The 19191-nt window shown below is 40.6% G+C and overlaps 1 protein-coding gene across 1 annotated transcript in view; it reads right to left on the reverse strand.

Annotated features, from left to right (window-relative positions):
• The window catches only part of LOC125718950 (glutamate receptor ionotropic, NMDA 2D-like), a 53296-nt gene extending 34602 nt beyond the window's left edge, over positions 1 to 18694 (reverse strand). The window contains exon 1 of the mRNA XM_048993291.1: positions 18492 to 18694. The gene's annotated coding sequence lies outside the window, so the exon portion shown is untranslated. The remainder of the gene's footprint in view (positions 1 to 18491) is intronic.
• Positions 18695 to 19191: the final 497 nt, after the last annotated feature.

Below are 19191 nucleotides of genomic sequence, written 5' to 3' on the forward strand. Positions count from 1 at the left end.
ATTAACCCTAGAAGAGGAATGTCGCCTGCGGGAGTTGTTGGAGAGGTAGAAAGAGGTGTTTGTTCAGGATGAGGAGGACCACGGGAGGACTGACATGGTCTAGCACCACATCCCGACTGGGACGGCGGCGCCTATTCGAGAGCGGTACCAGCCGGTCCCACCCAGATTGTACTCTGAGTTGCAGGAACTATTGAGGTCTATGCTCGAAGGGGGAGTGGTCAAGGAGAGTTACAGCCTGTGGGGGGCCCCGGTGGTCCTCGAGAAGAAGGATGGATCATGGAGATTTTGCATGGGCTATCGGAAGCTCAACGCGGTGACCCACAAAGACACATTCCCCCTCCCCTGCATTGAGGAGTCCCTGACTGAGCTGAAGAGAGCCGCGTGGTACTCCACCTTGGATTTAGCCAATGGATAATGACAGGTTGAAGTACATCCGGAGGACAAGGAAAAGATGGAGTTTGCCACCCCTCTTGGTCTCTACCAGTTTAAACGGATGCCCTTTGGGTTATGCAATGCACTTGCCACCTTCCAGCGCTTGATGCAACATTGCCTCGGGGAGAAGGTCCATGATTACCTGTTAATCTACTTAGATGATGTGATTGTATATTTTGACTATCCCTGCCGGCCCCTGGAGGATGGGCTCCCCCTTTGAGCCTGGTCCCTCCCAAGGTTCCTTCTTCTAGGGAGTTTTTCCTTGCCATTGTCGCCTATGGCTTACTCACTGGGGGCTTTGGGTGAGGATGCTGTAAAGCGCTTTGAGACAATGAAATGTTGTGATAATGCGCTATATAAAAATAAATTTGTTGTTGTTGTTGTTGTTGTATTCATGTGACATCTAGAGTGTTCCGGCGGCTGGAAGCACATGGCCTGAAGATGCAGCCTGAGAAATGTAGGCTGTTCCAGAGAGCGGTGCATTACCTGGGGTATGTGGTGAGCCAGAAGGGGGTGATGACGGACCCAGAAAAAATGGAGGTAATTCAGAAGTGGCCTGTCCCGGGGACGGTGCGCGAAGTGCGGTCCTCTTTGCAGTTTGTTGGATACTACAGGCGGTTCATCTCGAGCTTCACCAAAAAGGCAGCAGCATTACATGCATTGCTATGAGGAATGGGGGCAGCCTCGCGGCAGAAGGTGGTGTCGACCAAGGACTGCCAACAAGCATTTGAGGGCTTGAAGCGTGCCTTGGTTGAGCCCCTGGTCCTGGCTTACGCCAATTACACGCTGTCGTTTTGCCTATACACTGACGCCAGCCTCCAAGGATTAGGGGCCGTCCTCACCCAACTGCAGGGGGGGCAGGAGAGGGTAATCGCGTATGTCAAAGCCTACATGATGCAGAGAAGAATGGCCAGAACTACAGTACATTTAAGTTGGAGTTGTTGGCGCTCAAGTAGGCGGTGGTGGAAAAGTTCAAGGACTATCTGTGGGGGGCCCAGTTTGACGTGTACAGAAACCGACTGGTGAAAGAGGGGCGAATGGATGAAAGAGGGAGAGCACGACACAGGCCCACAGCAAACGCTAGTCAGCACAAAGGGAGGTGGTTTTGCCTAACCAAGTACGCGGGTGTTCTTTTTCTTTTTTTCTTTTTAACCCTTTAGGATCTCCTGGGTCAAAAGAGAGGACACTCACAACCAAGGTAGGGGTTTAAATGCACATTTATTAATGTTCTGGGGTCCTATTCCACAAATGCTAGCAACCCTCCTAGTTCTAGTCCCCCCTCCGAACATCCAATGAAAACACGGCAGACAGTTGTAACACCACTACACCCTTGCACAGCACTCAGCTCTACTCATAAATTTCACTCTACCTAAGAACAGTACAAAAAATAAATAACACAGGGCCATAGTAAATTGCTGCAGTTAAAATGACTATATGGAGGCGATCCACACATACGCCCACAAACACACTCACATACCCACATACACATGATAACCAAACGTTCCCAGAGATGGCAATAATGAGAAGGAATGATGGTGATCTTGTGCATTATATACATATAGTTATTTTCTATACAAATCAACTCAGGTGAAACAAAAAATGTACGTATTCAGGGTTGCAAAATCTTTCTGACTTTCACGCAATAAATTTTACAGCAAATCTGTATTCCATTCTGGGGGCGGCATGGTGGTGCAGTGGTTAGCACTGTTGCCTCACACCTCTGGGACCCGGGTTCGAATCTCCGCCTGGGTCACATGTGTGTGGAGTTTGCATGTTCTCCCCATGTCGTCGTGGGGTTTCCTCCGGGTACTCCGGTTTCCCCCCACAGTCCAAAAACATGCTGAGGCTAATTGGACTTGCTAAATTGCCCATACGAGTGCATGTGTGAGTGAATGGTGTGTGAGTGTGCTCTGCGATGGGCTGGCCCCCCATCCTGGGTTGTTCCCTGCCCCGTGCCCATTACTTCTGGAATAGGCTCCGGACCCCCCACGACCCAGTAGGATAAGCAGTTTGGAAAATGGATGTGTGTGTGTATATATATATATATATATATAAATAAATAAATAAATATATATATATATAAATATATATATAAATATATATATATATATATTTACACACTCACCGGCCACTTTATTAGGTACACTTTGCCAGTACCGGGTTGGACCCCCTTTTGCCTTCAGAACTGCCTCAATCCTTCATGGCATAGATTCAGCAAGGTACTGGATACATTCCTCAGAGATATTTGTCCATATTGACATGATAGCATCATGCAGTTGCTGCAGATTTGTCAGCTGCACATCCATGATGCGAATCTCCCGTTCCACCACATCCCAAAGGAGCTCTATTGGATTGAGATCTGGTGACTGTGGAGGCCATTTGAGTACAGTGAACTCATTGTCATGTTCAAAAACCAGTCTGAGATGATTCAAGCTTTATGACATGGTGCATTATCCTGCTGGAAGTAGCCATCAGAAGATGGGTACACTGTGGTCATAAAGGGATGGACATGGTCAGCAACAATACTCAGGTAGGCTGTGGCATTGCAATGATGATCAATTAGTACTAAGGGGCCCAAAGTGTGCCAAGAAAATGTCCCCCACACCATTACACCACCACCAGCCTGAACCGTTGATACAAGGCAGGATGGATCCATGCTTTCATGTTGTTGACGCCAAATTCTGACCCTACCATCCAAATGTCGCAGCAGAAATTGAGACTCATCAGACCAAGCAACATTTTTCCAATCTTCTGTTGTCCAATTTTGGTGAGCCTGTGCGAATTGTAGCCTCAGTTTCTTGTTCTTTGCTGACAGGAGTGGCACCCGGTGTGATCTTCTGCTGCTGTAGCCCATCTGCCTCAAGGTTCGACGTGTTGTGCGTTCGGAGATGCTCTTCTGCATACCTTGGTTGTAACGAGTGGTTATTTGAGTTACTTGCCTTTTAATCAGCTCGAACCACTCTGGCCATTCTCCTCTGACCTCTGGCATCAACAAGGCATTTTCACCCACAGAACTGCCGCTCACTGGATGTTTTCCCTTTTTCGGACCATTCTCTGTAAGCCCTAGAGATGGTTGTGCCTGACAATCCCAGAAGATCAGCAGTGTCTACAATACTCCAGCCCGTCTATCACCAACAACCATGCCACATTCAAAGTCACGTACTGTAAATTACCTTTCTTCCCCATTCTGAAGCTCGGTATGAACTGCAGTGGTTTGTCTTGACCATCTCAACATGCCTAAATGCATTGAGTTGCCACCATGTAATTGGCTGATCAGTAATTTGCGTCAACAACCAGTTGGACAGGTGTCCCTAATAAAGTGGCCGGTGAGTGTGTGTGTGTGTGGGTGTGTGTGTGTGTGTGTGTGTGTATATATATATATATATATATATATATATATATATATATATATATTTTTTTTTTTTTTTTTATCAATGTCAGTTTTACTTAATACTTAATGAATCATTTCAGAGTGTCAATCTGAATTATTTAAACAACATTCCCACAAACTGACTCTCATTCAACAGTGAATTTCCACCGACAGATTTCCACCAATCATTTCTCTTCTTGGGCGCTCATCAAAGCGCTCCAAAAGTGCAGCGAAATAGGCAATCGTGTATGGTTGCTAGGCGAATATAATAAAGATTTTGCCTATCAGCATCGCTGAATTAAATGGTTTTGGGGCGCTGGAAATTTTGCCCCTGCTACAGAAAATGCGGGAAAATTTTTGTATCACTCTCAGGTCAGTCAGTCAGAGAGAGATGACGGCAATGACAGCACTTGAGGGGCAGCTTCCAGCAAGTTTGGTGAGATCGTTATTGACTGACCCTTTTGCGAGAAGGACAATGGTGGAAAAAATCTAAGTTAAGGAGCTTGGACCTGACAAGCCCGAAATAAATATCACTCAGTCAACTAAGGAAATTAAATTATGATTTGAAATTGTTGTCATTTTCTAACTTCATTTGAATGCTTATAATTGACTAAGAAGGGAAATCTATTGGTACGTCAGCCCCACCAAGAATTTTTTTCATCAGCTGCCACTGATTTTAATAGAAATATCCTCTATAATATAAATAACATCGTAGTAGGAAAATATTTACACATTTCACATATATCATGCAATACAATAAATACCTTCCCCATACACATAAGGCAGCTTTAGCTTGCCCTTATTATTATTGTGTAAATTCCACTGATAAAAAATACAAACTGGAGTTTATACTGCAGTTCAGCAAATATTCTCTCCATATTCAAATTTAACGGAACAAAGTTAATTTACAACCAATTTTGCAGAACCAAACTCAAGGTACTTCCACTCGGCAAACTTATCCTTTAAGAAAAGCGCTACAATCGCCGACATAGCTATACTAATTATCAGCCGCAACAGCACATTTCACCGGCAGCAGCAGTAAACTTGTAATTTCTGTTCATTCCGGCTGCCTTTCCAGTCTTTGATAATGTTATATTTTGCACAATTTCCCACAGAACGCCGAAGCGGTAAAGCGTTTAGCACAGTTTCTTTTGGTGTCTTCAATGAATCATTTCAGCGTGTCACTTAAACTTTCACCTGTTACTTGCAGGCTATGTAGCATGCATGACGTCACGGGTGATTTCACGAATATATATATATATATATATATATATATATATATATATATATATATATATATATATATATTTGCCTTTCTTGTGATCCTCACTGGACGTGGGGGGAAAAATAAACTTGGGTCCTCTTTCAGGCAGGTAACAGTAACAAATAACAGTTATTATTGCCCTAACAGTAGAAATGGACATTTTAAGGTGAGTAGCTATTTTTAATACCCATTCCCTGACTTATGAAGGTCAACACACTACTTCCTTATTTGGTTTATATGTTATCTTATCTTTCCCATGTTGATGGATGACTAAGGGAATTTGGGCTCTGTGACACCTCATGTTCGTATCCCTGTTAACCAGGAGGTCGTGGATTACATTTTGAAGGTTCCTATTCACTCCACTCAACTCAAAGATGTACAATTTACAGGGGAAACATTCTTCAGTTACATTGTGTTCACTATAATTTCTAGGGGTGCCAATAATCGTGGCACATGTGACATATATTGTGTATGAGTGTACTGCAATAGACTGGTTCTCCTTGCAGAGTCTGCTTCTGCCCTGTGCTGCCCAATGCCCATGACCCTGTCCAGGAGAGACAGCTGGAAGATGGATGGATGAAAATGCAAAGAGCCTCATTTCATGTGCATACTATCAGTCAGCCACTCGTAACCCAAGGTCGTTGTTCTTAAACAGCCACTGATAAAATGCTCAAAATGCTTTATTGGCCAGGAAGCAAATGGAAGCTGATGTGCCCTCTGGTTCACAGGACTGCCAATTCACTTCCTTACTCACAAAGAATAATAGTCACAAGGCAGCCGGTTGGAGAAATAGCGATGACTTAAAGACAAAATTTTTCCATCCTCTTCTTATCATACCCATTAATGAATCTTCAAAAAGACATGCCACTATACTATACTACATACATTGCTAAATTAATGATATTTTGAGATGAATTATGTTAGTAACATCTCTGCAAAGGAGGACATCACCTAGGATACGAAACCCAACCTAAAAACTCATTCTTCAGAAGCAGCTTCTGAATGCATCATACTAAATGAAGATATCAGAAACAAAGGCAAGGAGGAGTAAAATTTCATAATGAATAATGATACTGTAGACATGCTAAATTGCAGTGTCACTGAGAGCTATAGTGCTGAACAGGGTACAGATTGAAGAGATTAAGGGGATTACAGGCCATTTAGTGAGATAAGAAAAGGCAACATAATAATGAAGTTCCTTATTGAGATAATGGCTTTCTCCTTGGTGAACAATGGCATTATGGGGATTTTCAGTACTCCAATTCCACACAGGGGGACAACTGTATTTAATCACCTTCTGCCTTTACTGGATTTACCAGCCTAAATGATTCCATCTATCCATTTTCTGAAACCACCTATCCAATTCAGAGTTGTGGGGTGGGAAGGAAGCGAGCCTATCCCTGAGGCTATGGGCAGGGAACAACCCATGATGGGATGCCAACCCATTGCAGGGCACACTCACACAGAATTTACTCACACATGCACGCCTGTGGGAAAGTTTCATAACTCCAATTAGCCTCAGCACGATGACACAGGGAGAACTTGCAAAATCCCTGCATGAAATCCTGCCGGAGAGTTCACACATCCCAGAGTTGTGAGGCAACAGGGGTAACCACTGCACCACCATGCCTCCTCAACTTAAATGTGTGACTAAGAACAACCACCAGTAAGTAATCTGTGATACAATTCAAATACCACCCTGATTTAGAACAGTAAAAATAAATTATAATTAGACTAGACAAACATTAATTCACATAAAAAGATTAAAATGTGTGCAATCGTGTCCTGGATCTGTAGTAAAACAGACACAAGAATACAACTGAAAAATATTTAGGTCACCTTGTATTGATTATGATAAATGGATGAAAGAGGAATATGCTGAGAGGAATAGTTATTTTGTGTATTATCATTTAGGCAGTAGCAGCCATTTTGTAAGTTTGGTATTCAATTAATCAAATATCTCATGTATGTTATTCAATCTCTATGTTGTTACTCAAAAGAATTTCTAGGTATCACTAATGGTGACATTTATAATAACTTACAGAATTATATCTCAGAGTATATAAGCGATATACTAATAACACACACACACACATATATATATATATATATATATATATATATATATATATATATATATATATCGGCTCTATACACAGACAATTTATCACCTCTAATTTAACTAAACACCATGACTATGGACTTTGGAAGAAACTGTAATACCTGCAAGAATGCAATTATGGGAAGAAGGTTTAAATTTGAACCTGCAGCTGTTGAGACTGCAACGACAATGTGAATAGTTGAGTGCACATGTATAAACACTGATTTTTCTACTCATTCACTATGGTTAATGTAGGCGTAAGATGAAAAATACTTCACATGTCAAAGTCCATGGATTCAAAGGGACATGGGAAGAAATTCATTCATCGCAGAACTTCATTGCACTGCCCTGTACACAGAGAAACAGCTAAGCTCAGAACAGGATATAGCACAGTGGGAAAGCTTTAAAAAGGACAGAAACGAGATCAGACTCATATGGTTCATCACCGGGAGTGCTTTATGTATCCAAGTGAATGCACTTGAACAAACTTTCACTTGTCCCTTTGATTTTCAAAATTAAAAAGGTGTTCTTTTAGATCACCTACAGACATTTCTTCCCCAGTTTGTCTTAGAAGTCAAATGCAGGCAAACGTCTACCAGAATTTATATGGTATTTTCTGATAAATCCAAGACATTTATTTTTAAAAAGAGGGTCTCCCCTGGCACTTTCTCGCTTTCTAATTTGCAGTTTGCCATAAATTGCTTCTGGTAATAAAAGATGGCGAATAGTCTAGATCATAGTGAATATATCCATATATCACCTTCTATATCACCTTTAGTATTATTTAGTATTATTATTATTATTAATATTATTTATTTATTTATTTTTATTTTGTACAAAACTCAGACCAACGAATACAATTAAGGAGAATTTGATGGCATCCTGGTCTTAGCCTGCCTAAATTTGAATATTTGTAGGTGACATCTCCCATATGCCCTATAATTTACCTCCACTAGGAAGCCTTATCCACAGTCAAGTGACTTGCATAGTGCTGATTGCTTTTTAGAGGTGGACAGGAAATATGCATACTGCCTTATCTTGGGAACAACTTCAACAGTTTCTGTTCTTTTGAGGTTATAGACCAAAAAACTTCTTCAGCTGTCCCCCAAATGGAAGTGAAGAAGAAATCTCATTCATATTTGCCTAAATCTCAATTAATTCAGAGTGTAGAGGTTCAGAATCTTAAACTGCTTTGGGTAGCATTTGCTTAGCAAGCATGAAAGTAACCATGATCTTTGATGCATACCTTAACTTATACCCAACCCTAACCTTAATCATAAGTAACCAAAACAAAATGCAAGACTTTTTTTGCATTTTTAGTTTTTTGCTTGGATTCACAATGGTCCCCACAATGGCAAAATAACAGGTTTTAACCACATTATGGGGGTATTTGGTCCCCACAATGTAATATAAACGTAATCTACACACATACACACAAGCACAGTTCATATTGCCTAGTCATTGTAGGGACTCTCCATTCATTTCTGTGGGCGTAACCCTAATCCTAAGTATGAAAACCTTAACCCCTACCCACCCCTAAGCTTTATGACAAGTAACCAAGCAAAATGCAAGACTTTTGGCTATTTTTACTTTTTGATTGCAGTCATAGGTTTTTATAAAATTGAGCTTCCCCAAAATGTCCCTGCAATGTAACATATACATAAGCCACGCACATACACACACATCAGAGGGCATGCTGGTCTTTATTCCACCTGGCGCGGCCACACAATCAAACTTAATTAAAACATATACTTAAAATTTGTAAATGTTTTAATTTATAAAACAGAATTTTTTTCAAAAATCCTGGAAAATATTGCAGAAAGATTTAAGATTCTAAGCTTTACTAAAACATAAATAATGTATTGCATATTGAAAATCATAGACATTACAATTTCTTTAATCAAGCAGAGGGGCGGCATGGTGGTGCAGTGGTTAGCACTTTTGCCTCACACCTCTGGGACCCGGGTTCAAGTCTCCCCCTGGGTCACATGTGTGTGGAGTTTGCATGTTCTCCCCATGTCGTCGTGGGGTTTCCTCTGGGTACTCCGGTTTCCCCCCACAGTCCAAAAACATGCTGAGGCTAATTGGAGTTGCTAAATTGCCCATAGGTGTGCATGTGTGAGTGAATGGTGTGTGAGTGTGCCCTGCGATGGGCTGGCTCCCCATCCTGGGTTGTTTCCTGCCTCGTGTCCATTGCCTCCGGGATAGGCTCCGGACCCCCTGTGACCCAATAGGAAAAGTGGTTTGGAAAATGGATGGATAATCAAGCAGGAGGAATATAATGCAAGACAAGTTTGGAAAATGGATGGATGGATAATCAAGCAGGAGGAATATAATGCAAGACAAGTTATACATAAATCCTTTATACAGTATATATAGGTATTTGCATATGTACGGCAAATTGAAATGTCATATTAGATATAACACTACACAACATTTTTTTAAAGGTTTTGCTTCCTGGAAAGTTTGTGCTGATTGAGACAGGTACCTGGTGGGTATGCACTAATATAATTTTGGTTTTGCTGCATCACATAGGAACTCTGAGAAATAGACAGTTAACTCTTTACAGGCAATAACATATTTAATCGTTCATTTAAGCGTTTATGTTTCTCATACGCTATTAAATTCAACATAATTAGAAGTGTTTTGATCTTGATTTTCATTTGTATTCAATGTCAGGTACATCATGTTGCAGTGTTAAACAGTAATCAGCAGAAAAATTCGTACTTTCATGACCTGCTCGTCCGATCCTCCTGAGTGCCACACCGCCTTGTTACCTCGTGTGGAATCCCGGTGTTCTCAGCTGTGTCTAATTGTTGTTAATTGATTCTGTGTATTTAGTGCTTCCGTGTCGGTCATTGACGTCTGTATGTGTTTCAGCTCTGTGTTTTGGTGTTTCCCAAAATAAAACCCAGTTTACCCGACTCGTCATGTTCTGCTCTTGCTTCCTTGGCCCGAACGTGACAGAATGACTGGCCCGCAAACCTCCCCTCAGCGAGGCAGTACACCTCGATCTGTTGGACGAGGTAAATTACAGGCTCAGACAGCCCGAAGTAAAGGCGCGAGCCATCGCTTGCCAGTCGAGGGAGATCCTAGAACGGATCTTCCCTTCCGAGGCTCTGCACCTCACGGAAGAGGTGCAGATGCATTTGACCCCGCTGAGAAGCCAAGTCACTGAGGATATGATTTGGCAGGTGACCATAGACTGTGGTTTTCCTCCTCCCTTGCCGTGTGAGCTGCCAGACCTTGCAGCACCAGCTCGCAGGGGGAGAAAGAAGCAGAAAGTTTCGGCCTGGGAGCCTTCTCGATCTCCGCTACCTCATCTACGGCGTGTTCGTGCACGATGCCCGCCTGCTTGCTGCATCGCCTGCACCTGGAGCCCACCTGCTAGCTGCATCGCCTGCTCCCGGACCCTGCTTACCAGCTTCATCGCCTGCACCCAGATTCTGCCTGCCTGTTGCATCACCTGTGCCCAGAGCCTGCCTACCTGCTGCATCACCTGCCCTCAAAGGCGGTGACCTAAGCCTGCGCTGTCACGCCTGCTCCAGCCCCCATGGCTCCCGGTTTCCTGGAACCTGTTCCTGCTCCAATTCCCATGGCCCCTGTCCCTGTCCCCAAGGAGGTCCCGCGCCAACAGACCACCACTCATCCTCCATCTCCGGGGGGGAGAAGCTTGAGTAGAACCTCTTGGGGATATCCCTGGTGATTGCCCTTCTGGTGATCCCGGTCAGGAGCTTGACTCTCCATGTCCAGAAGGGGGAGAGGACATAGGTTTCTTACAGAAATGAAAAATTTTGGACACAAATATGAGAAAAATACATGACAAAACTGAAGATTTTGAAGAAACGGTTTGTGATGGGCAAATTTGGATGTGATTTTCGTGATCAGCAGCCAAAATTGATAAGGACGCCCAATAGTGTTCAAGAAACAAAAACTTTGTTGTGCAGTGTAATTAGTGCTTAACATGCAAATCAAAAGTCCAGAACTCAACATAAATGGAAAAAAGGCACCAATTTGCTTGAGGACGACATAGTCATTAATATCAAAGTGATTCATGCAAGGTAACACAATACCATATATGTCACTACTCTAATTGCTGGTGTTTCAATGCTTTAAGCTGTTGTGTTTGGGTTTGTTATTCTTAGTGGTGGCTGACACAATGGCTCAGAAGGTCACACTATGGCCTCACACCTCCAGGGCTGTGAGTTTGATCCCAGTCCCAATGTAGGCAGTATGCATGTTCTGCCTGAACCTGCTTGGGTTCTGTCTTACAGAAATATATGGGTAATTTAATTGATGTCTCTAAATTGCCCTTAGACTGGATATGTGTGTTTGCCCTGTGACAGACTGAAATCCCAGCTAGGATCCTGTGCTTCCAAAGGATTACTTCAACCAGAATTTAGATGGGTATTAATTACGGATTGAACAGAATAGGCTTACCTGCATTAATGCAGCATCAGACTGAGATCAAACTAACAAAATTTTCCCGCATATGATTTTTAAAATTTCACAAACATAACACTTATGAATAAATCATTCCTGAACAAATATTCAATTATTCTGTATGAAACTGAACTTATCCCCCAGCAAATTTTAGCAATTCTGTACTTTACAGAGTAACGGCAGCCTGTCACCAATACTGAAGATTGTTCAGCAGAGTAGTATGGGAGTTAAAACTGCCACCTGTTTCCCTCAAAATTGTCATGAATTCTGCAGTATGGGGCAAAGGAAAGCCTGCCCCCTTTGGTTAGCACACCATACACTTTCCATAACTGTAATATCTGCAATAGTGTTCAAGGGTCCCAATTTTTCACTGTAACTATGTAACTACTGTTGAAATATGTTACCAAGACCCCATTAAAGAGCAGATGTTGCCACTGCTTTTCCCCATGGCATATTATTTTTAGGAGCTAAACACCTGAGGATAAACCAGTCAGTTCTCTAACCTCTCAAGCCAGATCTTAAAGTGTTCACATAAATGGAGCATCCAATGCATGCAATATATGATAGATCCAGTTTGTCGGTCAAAATGTTAAGAACCAAAGCAGGCTAGTTATCCATAGCTTGTGTTAACCCAAGTTAAGAAAGAACTGATCACTATACTTACATTTAGATATAGACTTTACCTACAAGAGGAGAACCTAGAAGAATCTACCCTTCAGTTAGTCTGTAGACATTATAAAGACCAAATACCACATAAAACAGTCCTCTAGCAGAGCTGCAGCATCTTGCTGAGGTCCAAATGAAATCCAGGCTCTCAGATGTGGGCAAATAAAATATCTGGTTGTGCAGCCGGAATCCAATTTGGTGCACCATACTTAAGTGCACATTGACTCCAGAAGAAGTGAACAGCAAGATCACTGGCAGGTAAAACGAGCAAGCAGGACATTGTCACTCCCCAGCGATCACAAGCTACACTGGGTTGAATAGTATGTTCTCATTTCGTCAAACTTTCCCATCTTCTCCTGTGTCAAGCTCCTTTGACATAATGGAGGTTGACATAGTGTATCCTTACAGCTAGGATTACGGACAACTGAATCTTGGAGAAGCACTTTTGTATGCAAATTATCCACACAGAACACCAAGAACTGTTTCTTTTTAATGAAATGCTTTACACTGGTGGTTCAAGAAGGAAAGGGATGAAGATAAATGTGTAAATTTGGAGGGCATGAAGGGGACTATCATTTGTTCTTTAATCTAAATAGTCTTTCTAAATGCTCCGGCAAAAACAATATAACTTTTGCACCTAGTGACTTGATAGAATAGAATATTCAAGAAAACTGTTCCAAGTTTATTTACGTATACTTGATTTAGAACTTACAGCTTAAACTTTTTTAATTTGCTCACCTTCAGTAAAATTATTTTAATTACATTATTACAACTTGTTATTACAAATTGTGCTATTTACAGTATCTATAATCATGTGAAAGTAATTTTAAGTAAATTATAAAAAACAGTATAATAAGCTGTTTATTCTATTAAAGGATGGTCATTCATAATGCAAACAAATAATACTTGACATAGAAACTGTATTTTGTATGAGTAAACCAATTAGGAGGTTACATTTAGTGCATTCTCATCTGATCTGCAGATGCTATACTGGCACATGACCTCTGGGATTGAATTTGTTATTCTGTCATTAGCTGTCTGTCCACAGGCCTTGACTGAAATGATAAGAACATAAGAAATTTACAAACGAGAGGACACCATTCGGCCCATCAAGCTCGTTTGGGGAGAACCTAACTAATAGCTCAATAGCTCAGAGTTGTTCAAATCTTATTTAGCTCTGATGCAAAGGAACCCAGGGCTTTAGCTTGCGCTACACTAGCAGGAAGACTATTCCATACTCTAACTACACGCTGTGTAAAAAAGTGTATCCTCAAATTCATTTTAAATTTTTCTCCCGCTAATTTCCACCTATGGCCACATGTTCTAGTATTTAAACTAATATTGAAGTAGCCATTTGGCTGAGCAGCATCCAGACCTGTTAGAATCTTATATACCTGGATCATGTCCCCCCTTATTCTCCATTGCTCGAGGCTAAATAGATTCAGTTCAGCTAACCTCTCCTCATAAGATATTCCTCTAAGACCAGGAATCATTCTTGTATCCCTATGTTGAACCCTTTCTATGGCAGCAATGTCCTTCTTAAGGTATGGTGACCAAACTTGCACAAAATATTCTAGGTGGGGACTTACCAAGGAATTATATAATTGAATTCCCTTAACTCGAATTCCACACACCTAGAGTTGTAACCCAAAATTCTATTGGCCTTTTTTATTGTTTCCCCACACTGGCGGGAGTGAGACATGGAAGCATTAACATACACATTGAACCCATAAAATATCTGTACTTTATATTTCAGTTCCCTGGCCCGATATTCAGGGTCCTGATATTCAGAAACATCATAACAGTGTGCAACCCTTTATATGTCTTGTATATAAAGAAAATTTTTTACGTATTTTGAATGAAATGCACATCTGGAAAATCATTCCATCCATTCATCCATCCATCCATTTTCTATAACCGCTTATCCTATTCAGGGTCGCAGGGGATCTGGTGTAACAGATTAATATAACAGATTCTGCTGGGGATAGACCAGTAATAATTAAAAGTATTCCTTTAGATCAGAATTTGAAAATGTTAATTGTTAAATAAGGGGCGGCATGGTGGTGCAGTGGTTAGCACTGTTGCCTCACACCTCTGGGACTTGGGTTCGAGTCTCACCTGGGTTACATGTGTGTGGAGTTTGCATGTTCTCCCCATGTCATCGTGGGATTTCTTCTGGGTACTCCGGTTTCCCCCCACAGTCCAAAAACATGCTGAGGCTAATTGGAGTTGCTAAAATTGCCCTTAGGTGTGCATGTGTGAGTGAATGGTGTGTGAATGTGCCCTGCGATGGGCTGGCCCCCCATTCTGGGTTGTTCCCTGCCTCGTGCCCATTGCTTCCGGGATAGGCTCCGGACCTCCTGTGACCCAGTAGGATAAGTGGTTTGGAAAATGGATGGATGGATGGATAATTGTTAAATAATTGGTTAATTGTGAAATCTTAAAAACACCTTACAAGTTTTGAGTCTCGATTAAATTAACTTTAATAGTCCATTTAATTGCAACAAGCAGTCTGAATAAACAGTGGATGTGAAATAACTGTCTTCTGGTAAAGGCAACAAAGTTCCTGGATCTTGTGCTCACTGCACCAAAGAGACTCTATTAACTGAAATGTCTCATGGGAAATCATTTCTCTGTGTCTGCCAAGCACAGTCATCAGTACCAACATCCTCCTTCTCCGATTTGATATTTCTAAAAAGTTCCTGTCAAGGTTCACAGCAACCGGGTTTCTTACACTGTACAGCCTGTTTGTTGGATGTGTGTTTATCTGACACAATGCATCTTTATATTATACATGCTATAACTGCAAATGAAAATCATAATCTGAAAAATTTTATGGTCATATATGCAAATGTCTTAGTAATTTTCAACACATTTCGGTCTGAATGGTTGTAAGAAAATGAACTCTTTTTTTCTCTTGTAATCAAATAACGGCAGTAGTTTAAACATTGAGACACATTCCATTGGCGGTCTAGAATCACATTCCCCACTTGTGTTTTGGAAATGAAACTATGGGCTGCATGCTAAACACATCCAGCTATGCATTATATTGTGAAAACCTGTGATTCTTCACAGGTAGTGGGCCAAATGAGAATGAGGACTATATGTTTCCAGTGTTTTAAGTGTGAAGGATTGTCTTCAGGTGCTCTGGGTCTCCAAGTGCGGTTTCTTCTGTCTTGATGAAATTGGCACCAGCTCTGGGAGCTGTCTTCGCCTTATTCAGTCACCCTTGCCATATTCCACCCCTCCAAGATTATCACCGCTAGCATCTTTCGGCATGAGCCCCATTTTTTTCCTATTGGCCGGTAGAAGAGTCACATGACGGAAATGCCAGCCAGCACCTCCCACCAAAGCATTAAATAAATCTGCTAAATAAATAAGATTTCACAACGTTGGTGCTGGAATTTTGAGCCTATGATGAAAACAGGCGGCTAAGTCCATTTCTGTGCCCCTTATTTCCTAAATCTATAATTTTAAATTGGCACACATTCTGTCATCAATATTAAAATTCTGAAATTGTGCAGATTCACTAATTATATTGCCCCAGAAAAATATACATATACAATTTAATTCAAATGACACTGCAATGCACCACCTCCATTTCGGAACATATGGTAATCATAAAATTGCATATGCCTGTGTAGTTAATTTTCAGATATATTATTCTCTTTGAATGCATTAAATATATTTCAGAATGCATTCTTTCACAGACACAACTGTCCATAAAGCCTGTGGTCTCCAATCTTTATAATTACGAGCTGAATTAGAATTGCGCTGCTGTCACAGCTGAAGTTAATACGCTGTCTCAGTGTTACCCGTCTGAATATACAAGAAAAAGAAACATTCCCAACATCGGTCTGTGATCATTTTAAAGGCCATCTCCCGTTCTGTATCAGCAGTCCCTAATGAGACACATTAAGGGGAAAGAGGGTGGGACTGCTCTGCGTGATGTGCGGGGGGTGGGTTACAAAGAGCTCAGGAGAGAGCACAGAGGGAGCGGGAAAAAGAGACGGAGCACGGAAGAGGAATGCAAATACACGACCCATAGAAAGCAATAGCAAAACAAGAAAACGGTATAAGACCTACAAATATGCGAGAGGAAGGCACCGCGTTATCTCAGCGTGTGCGTGTGCACAGTCAGCAGAAACGTCCACTTACGTGTAATTTAATTTTATCCAGAACAATAAAAAGACTGACAGTGTCCACAAAAATTATTTATCATCTGAAGACAGTTAATCGCGAGTTAAGAAAATCGCAAGAAACAATATTAAAGAATACTGTTGTGAATGTTTCGCTGCTTAATTGTTACACACACAATTAAATTATTAAATTTAAGACTTCTTCAGTAGTTTATTCTGTAGTGTCAAGAAAGACATCATTACCGTCCCATAAAGCTATCACAATATTAACTTACAGTATAAGCAGTTCATTTAACCCATAGTATGTCTCACTGAGAATCCCATATAACAGGAGAAAATATACTTTTAACTTTAAAAATCCAAACGTTGTGAATTTTATAGTAATTTATAATGTATTCCTCAGGCGTTTTAATCGTATTACTATGTTTTTCGACATGCTTGTTTAATAATTTTGCCATATATATACATTATTATACATATATATGTGTGTGTGTGTGTGTGTGCGTGTGTGTGTGTGTGTGTGTGTGTGTGTGTGTGCGACGATATATTTCTCTCTTGTATGACACTGGTCAGCGATAGATTTTAGTGTGATTAGACCGTAGTTTGTCTGTGAGAGCTCTTACAGTACGAGTCGTATTGCCCAGGTATTTCTCTCACTTCTTAGGAGCAGAATTGGGACAAGTTATTTCAATGAGGGAAATAAACACATACAAAATCACAGTTTTTTCTAAATAGTCGGGAAAACGCGGGATTACTGCTCCAAATGATTTCTCATAATGTACTATAGTCTCGTAGGGTTTTAATAGTATGGATAGGTCTGCCATAATGTATAGCATTATTAAAATAGTAATGAATTCAGCAGTGACTTGCATGCTTTTTTCATTTCTTTTGTAACGATAAAATGTACAAATGGCATAAAAGATATTTTTGTTGGACTATAGTGTCTATTCACATAACACATTTCACACTTTTATTTGAAGCTTTACCTACATCAGGCGTACGTATTCATATAAATATATGAATATTTAATTTAATAAATATATGAGTATTTAACAGCTGAAATTTTTTCCTATCTAAAAAAGAAAACAATAGATTTTTAAAATGTGCAAGGCGTCCGCTTTGTTAACTTAATCAAAAGGTTGAAATGACTGTGTAATATGAGAAAGGAGGGGTATGAGTAACATAACCTTAGAAAGCAGAAAATGTTTAGGTTTGATTGTAATATTCAACAGTTATAAACATAAAATTATCGTGACTGTCTTTTATAAAAAACCGTAGGCAACAACCAAGGTTTATAGCAAAATCTTATACAGTTAGTAATTAAGTGTCTACTTCCACAGAGACGCAAGATACAATGAAAACATAACGTTATTAAACCGATATTACAAAATAAAAATGCCTGGGAGATCTCCGGTTACCAGATCCGTTAATTAATTCAGCCGTTCATAACCAGGAATTCTAATAAATTCTCATATGCAATTAAAGTTCGAGTGATCCTTTTTATCTTGCACGAATAAATACCTTATACAAATAAGGGATCATCTACATTTTTCGCTAAAAAGAGATATAGATTACTAAGAGTACGGACATAGACATTACAGTTCATGTAGGTAATGGCACAAAAGTGCCGGTGTATAATGTGGGGTAAAGGCCTATACTCTGGAAACTCAAACAGGCGTACAGAGACGCATCATTTGTGGTATAAGTCATTTGTTATTGACTGATAAAGGATCGCGATTAGTAATGCGCAAATTGCCCGGTGCCCGGTGAGTGTGTCAGTACGCACGTGTGCGTTGGCCATGGAGGCTTTTAGACTGCGTGTGTCCCTGTGTGGCATGAGAACAGCGTCTGGACGCGTTCATGGGCATCAATGACAGAAGGGTCAAAGCATCGCTTACTGGTGCTTTATACGTCAGGATTGCCATCCAGATTGTAATCAGTACGACGCAGCTCCGCGGCTCACAGTGTTAATCTTAGCATTTCACATTAACATTTCTTTTTCAGCACGAAATGTACACCGTTTCTTAAAACTGACGTGTCTGCTGCAAATAAATATAAAGAACATGCAACACTTACTGTTTTTCACGAACCTGTCACCTTTCTACCCAGCCAGTCTCCTTTTCCTTCAAAGATCCCTTCCATTCCTGAATGCTTGTTGGAGGCTTTCCCGTGTAAATGGCAATACAGTAGAATATTCTACAAAGAGTCTGTCTACATCTAGCAACACGTAGATAGCGAGCTAGCAAGCGCTCTCCCTCCCTAAATCTGTCTTACCACAAATATTTAGTTGGAATTCAGTATATACACCGCGTTACCTAGCAACCTGCCTCTCTGCCCCCCTTCTCCCCCACCACACACCCTATTTTTTTTCATTCTTTTCCACACGTGTTGAATACTAAACTTATCGTTGTGTAATATTTCCACATAGTACAGTAGGCATTTGAATATTCACAAGAACATAACAACAACAACAATAATAAAAAGGATTATAATTATTTAAGATGTAGTTGAGTTAAAACATATAGACAGTTTTTCTTTTTTTAAAAAAAAAGTCTTTCTGCATCTAGTAAAGTGACTTGTAATGTGAGTATTTAGTGTCGTCAATTCACCTATCACGTTAGTAATAAGTCGTTATTGCGACGCTTAGACTAATAAAGCACGTTCAAATTTGATGTTTATTTATTTGTTTGCTTATTATAGCTACTTTATTTTCATGTAAACATATTTTCATATTTAAGTTTATATGCTGATTTTTTTTCTTGGCCTGGTGCCCAAC

This window comes from Brienomyrus brachyistius, chromosome 23, assembly GCF_023856365.1.
Source record: "Brienomyrus brachyistius isolate T26 chromosome 23, BBRACH_0.4, whole genome shotgun sequence".
Taxonomy (NCBI): domain Eukaryota; kingdom Metazoa; phylum Chordata; class Actinopteri; order Osteoglossiformes; family Mormyridae; genus Brienomyrus; species Brienomyrus brachyistius.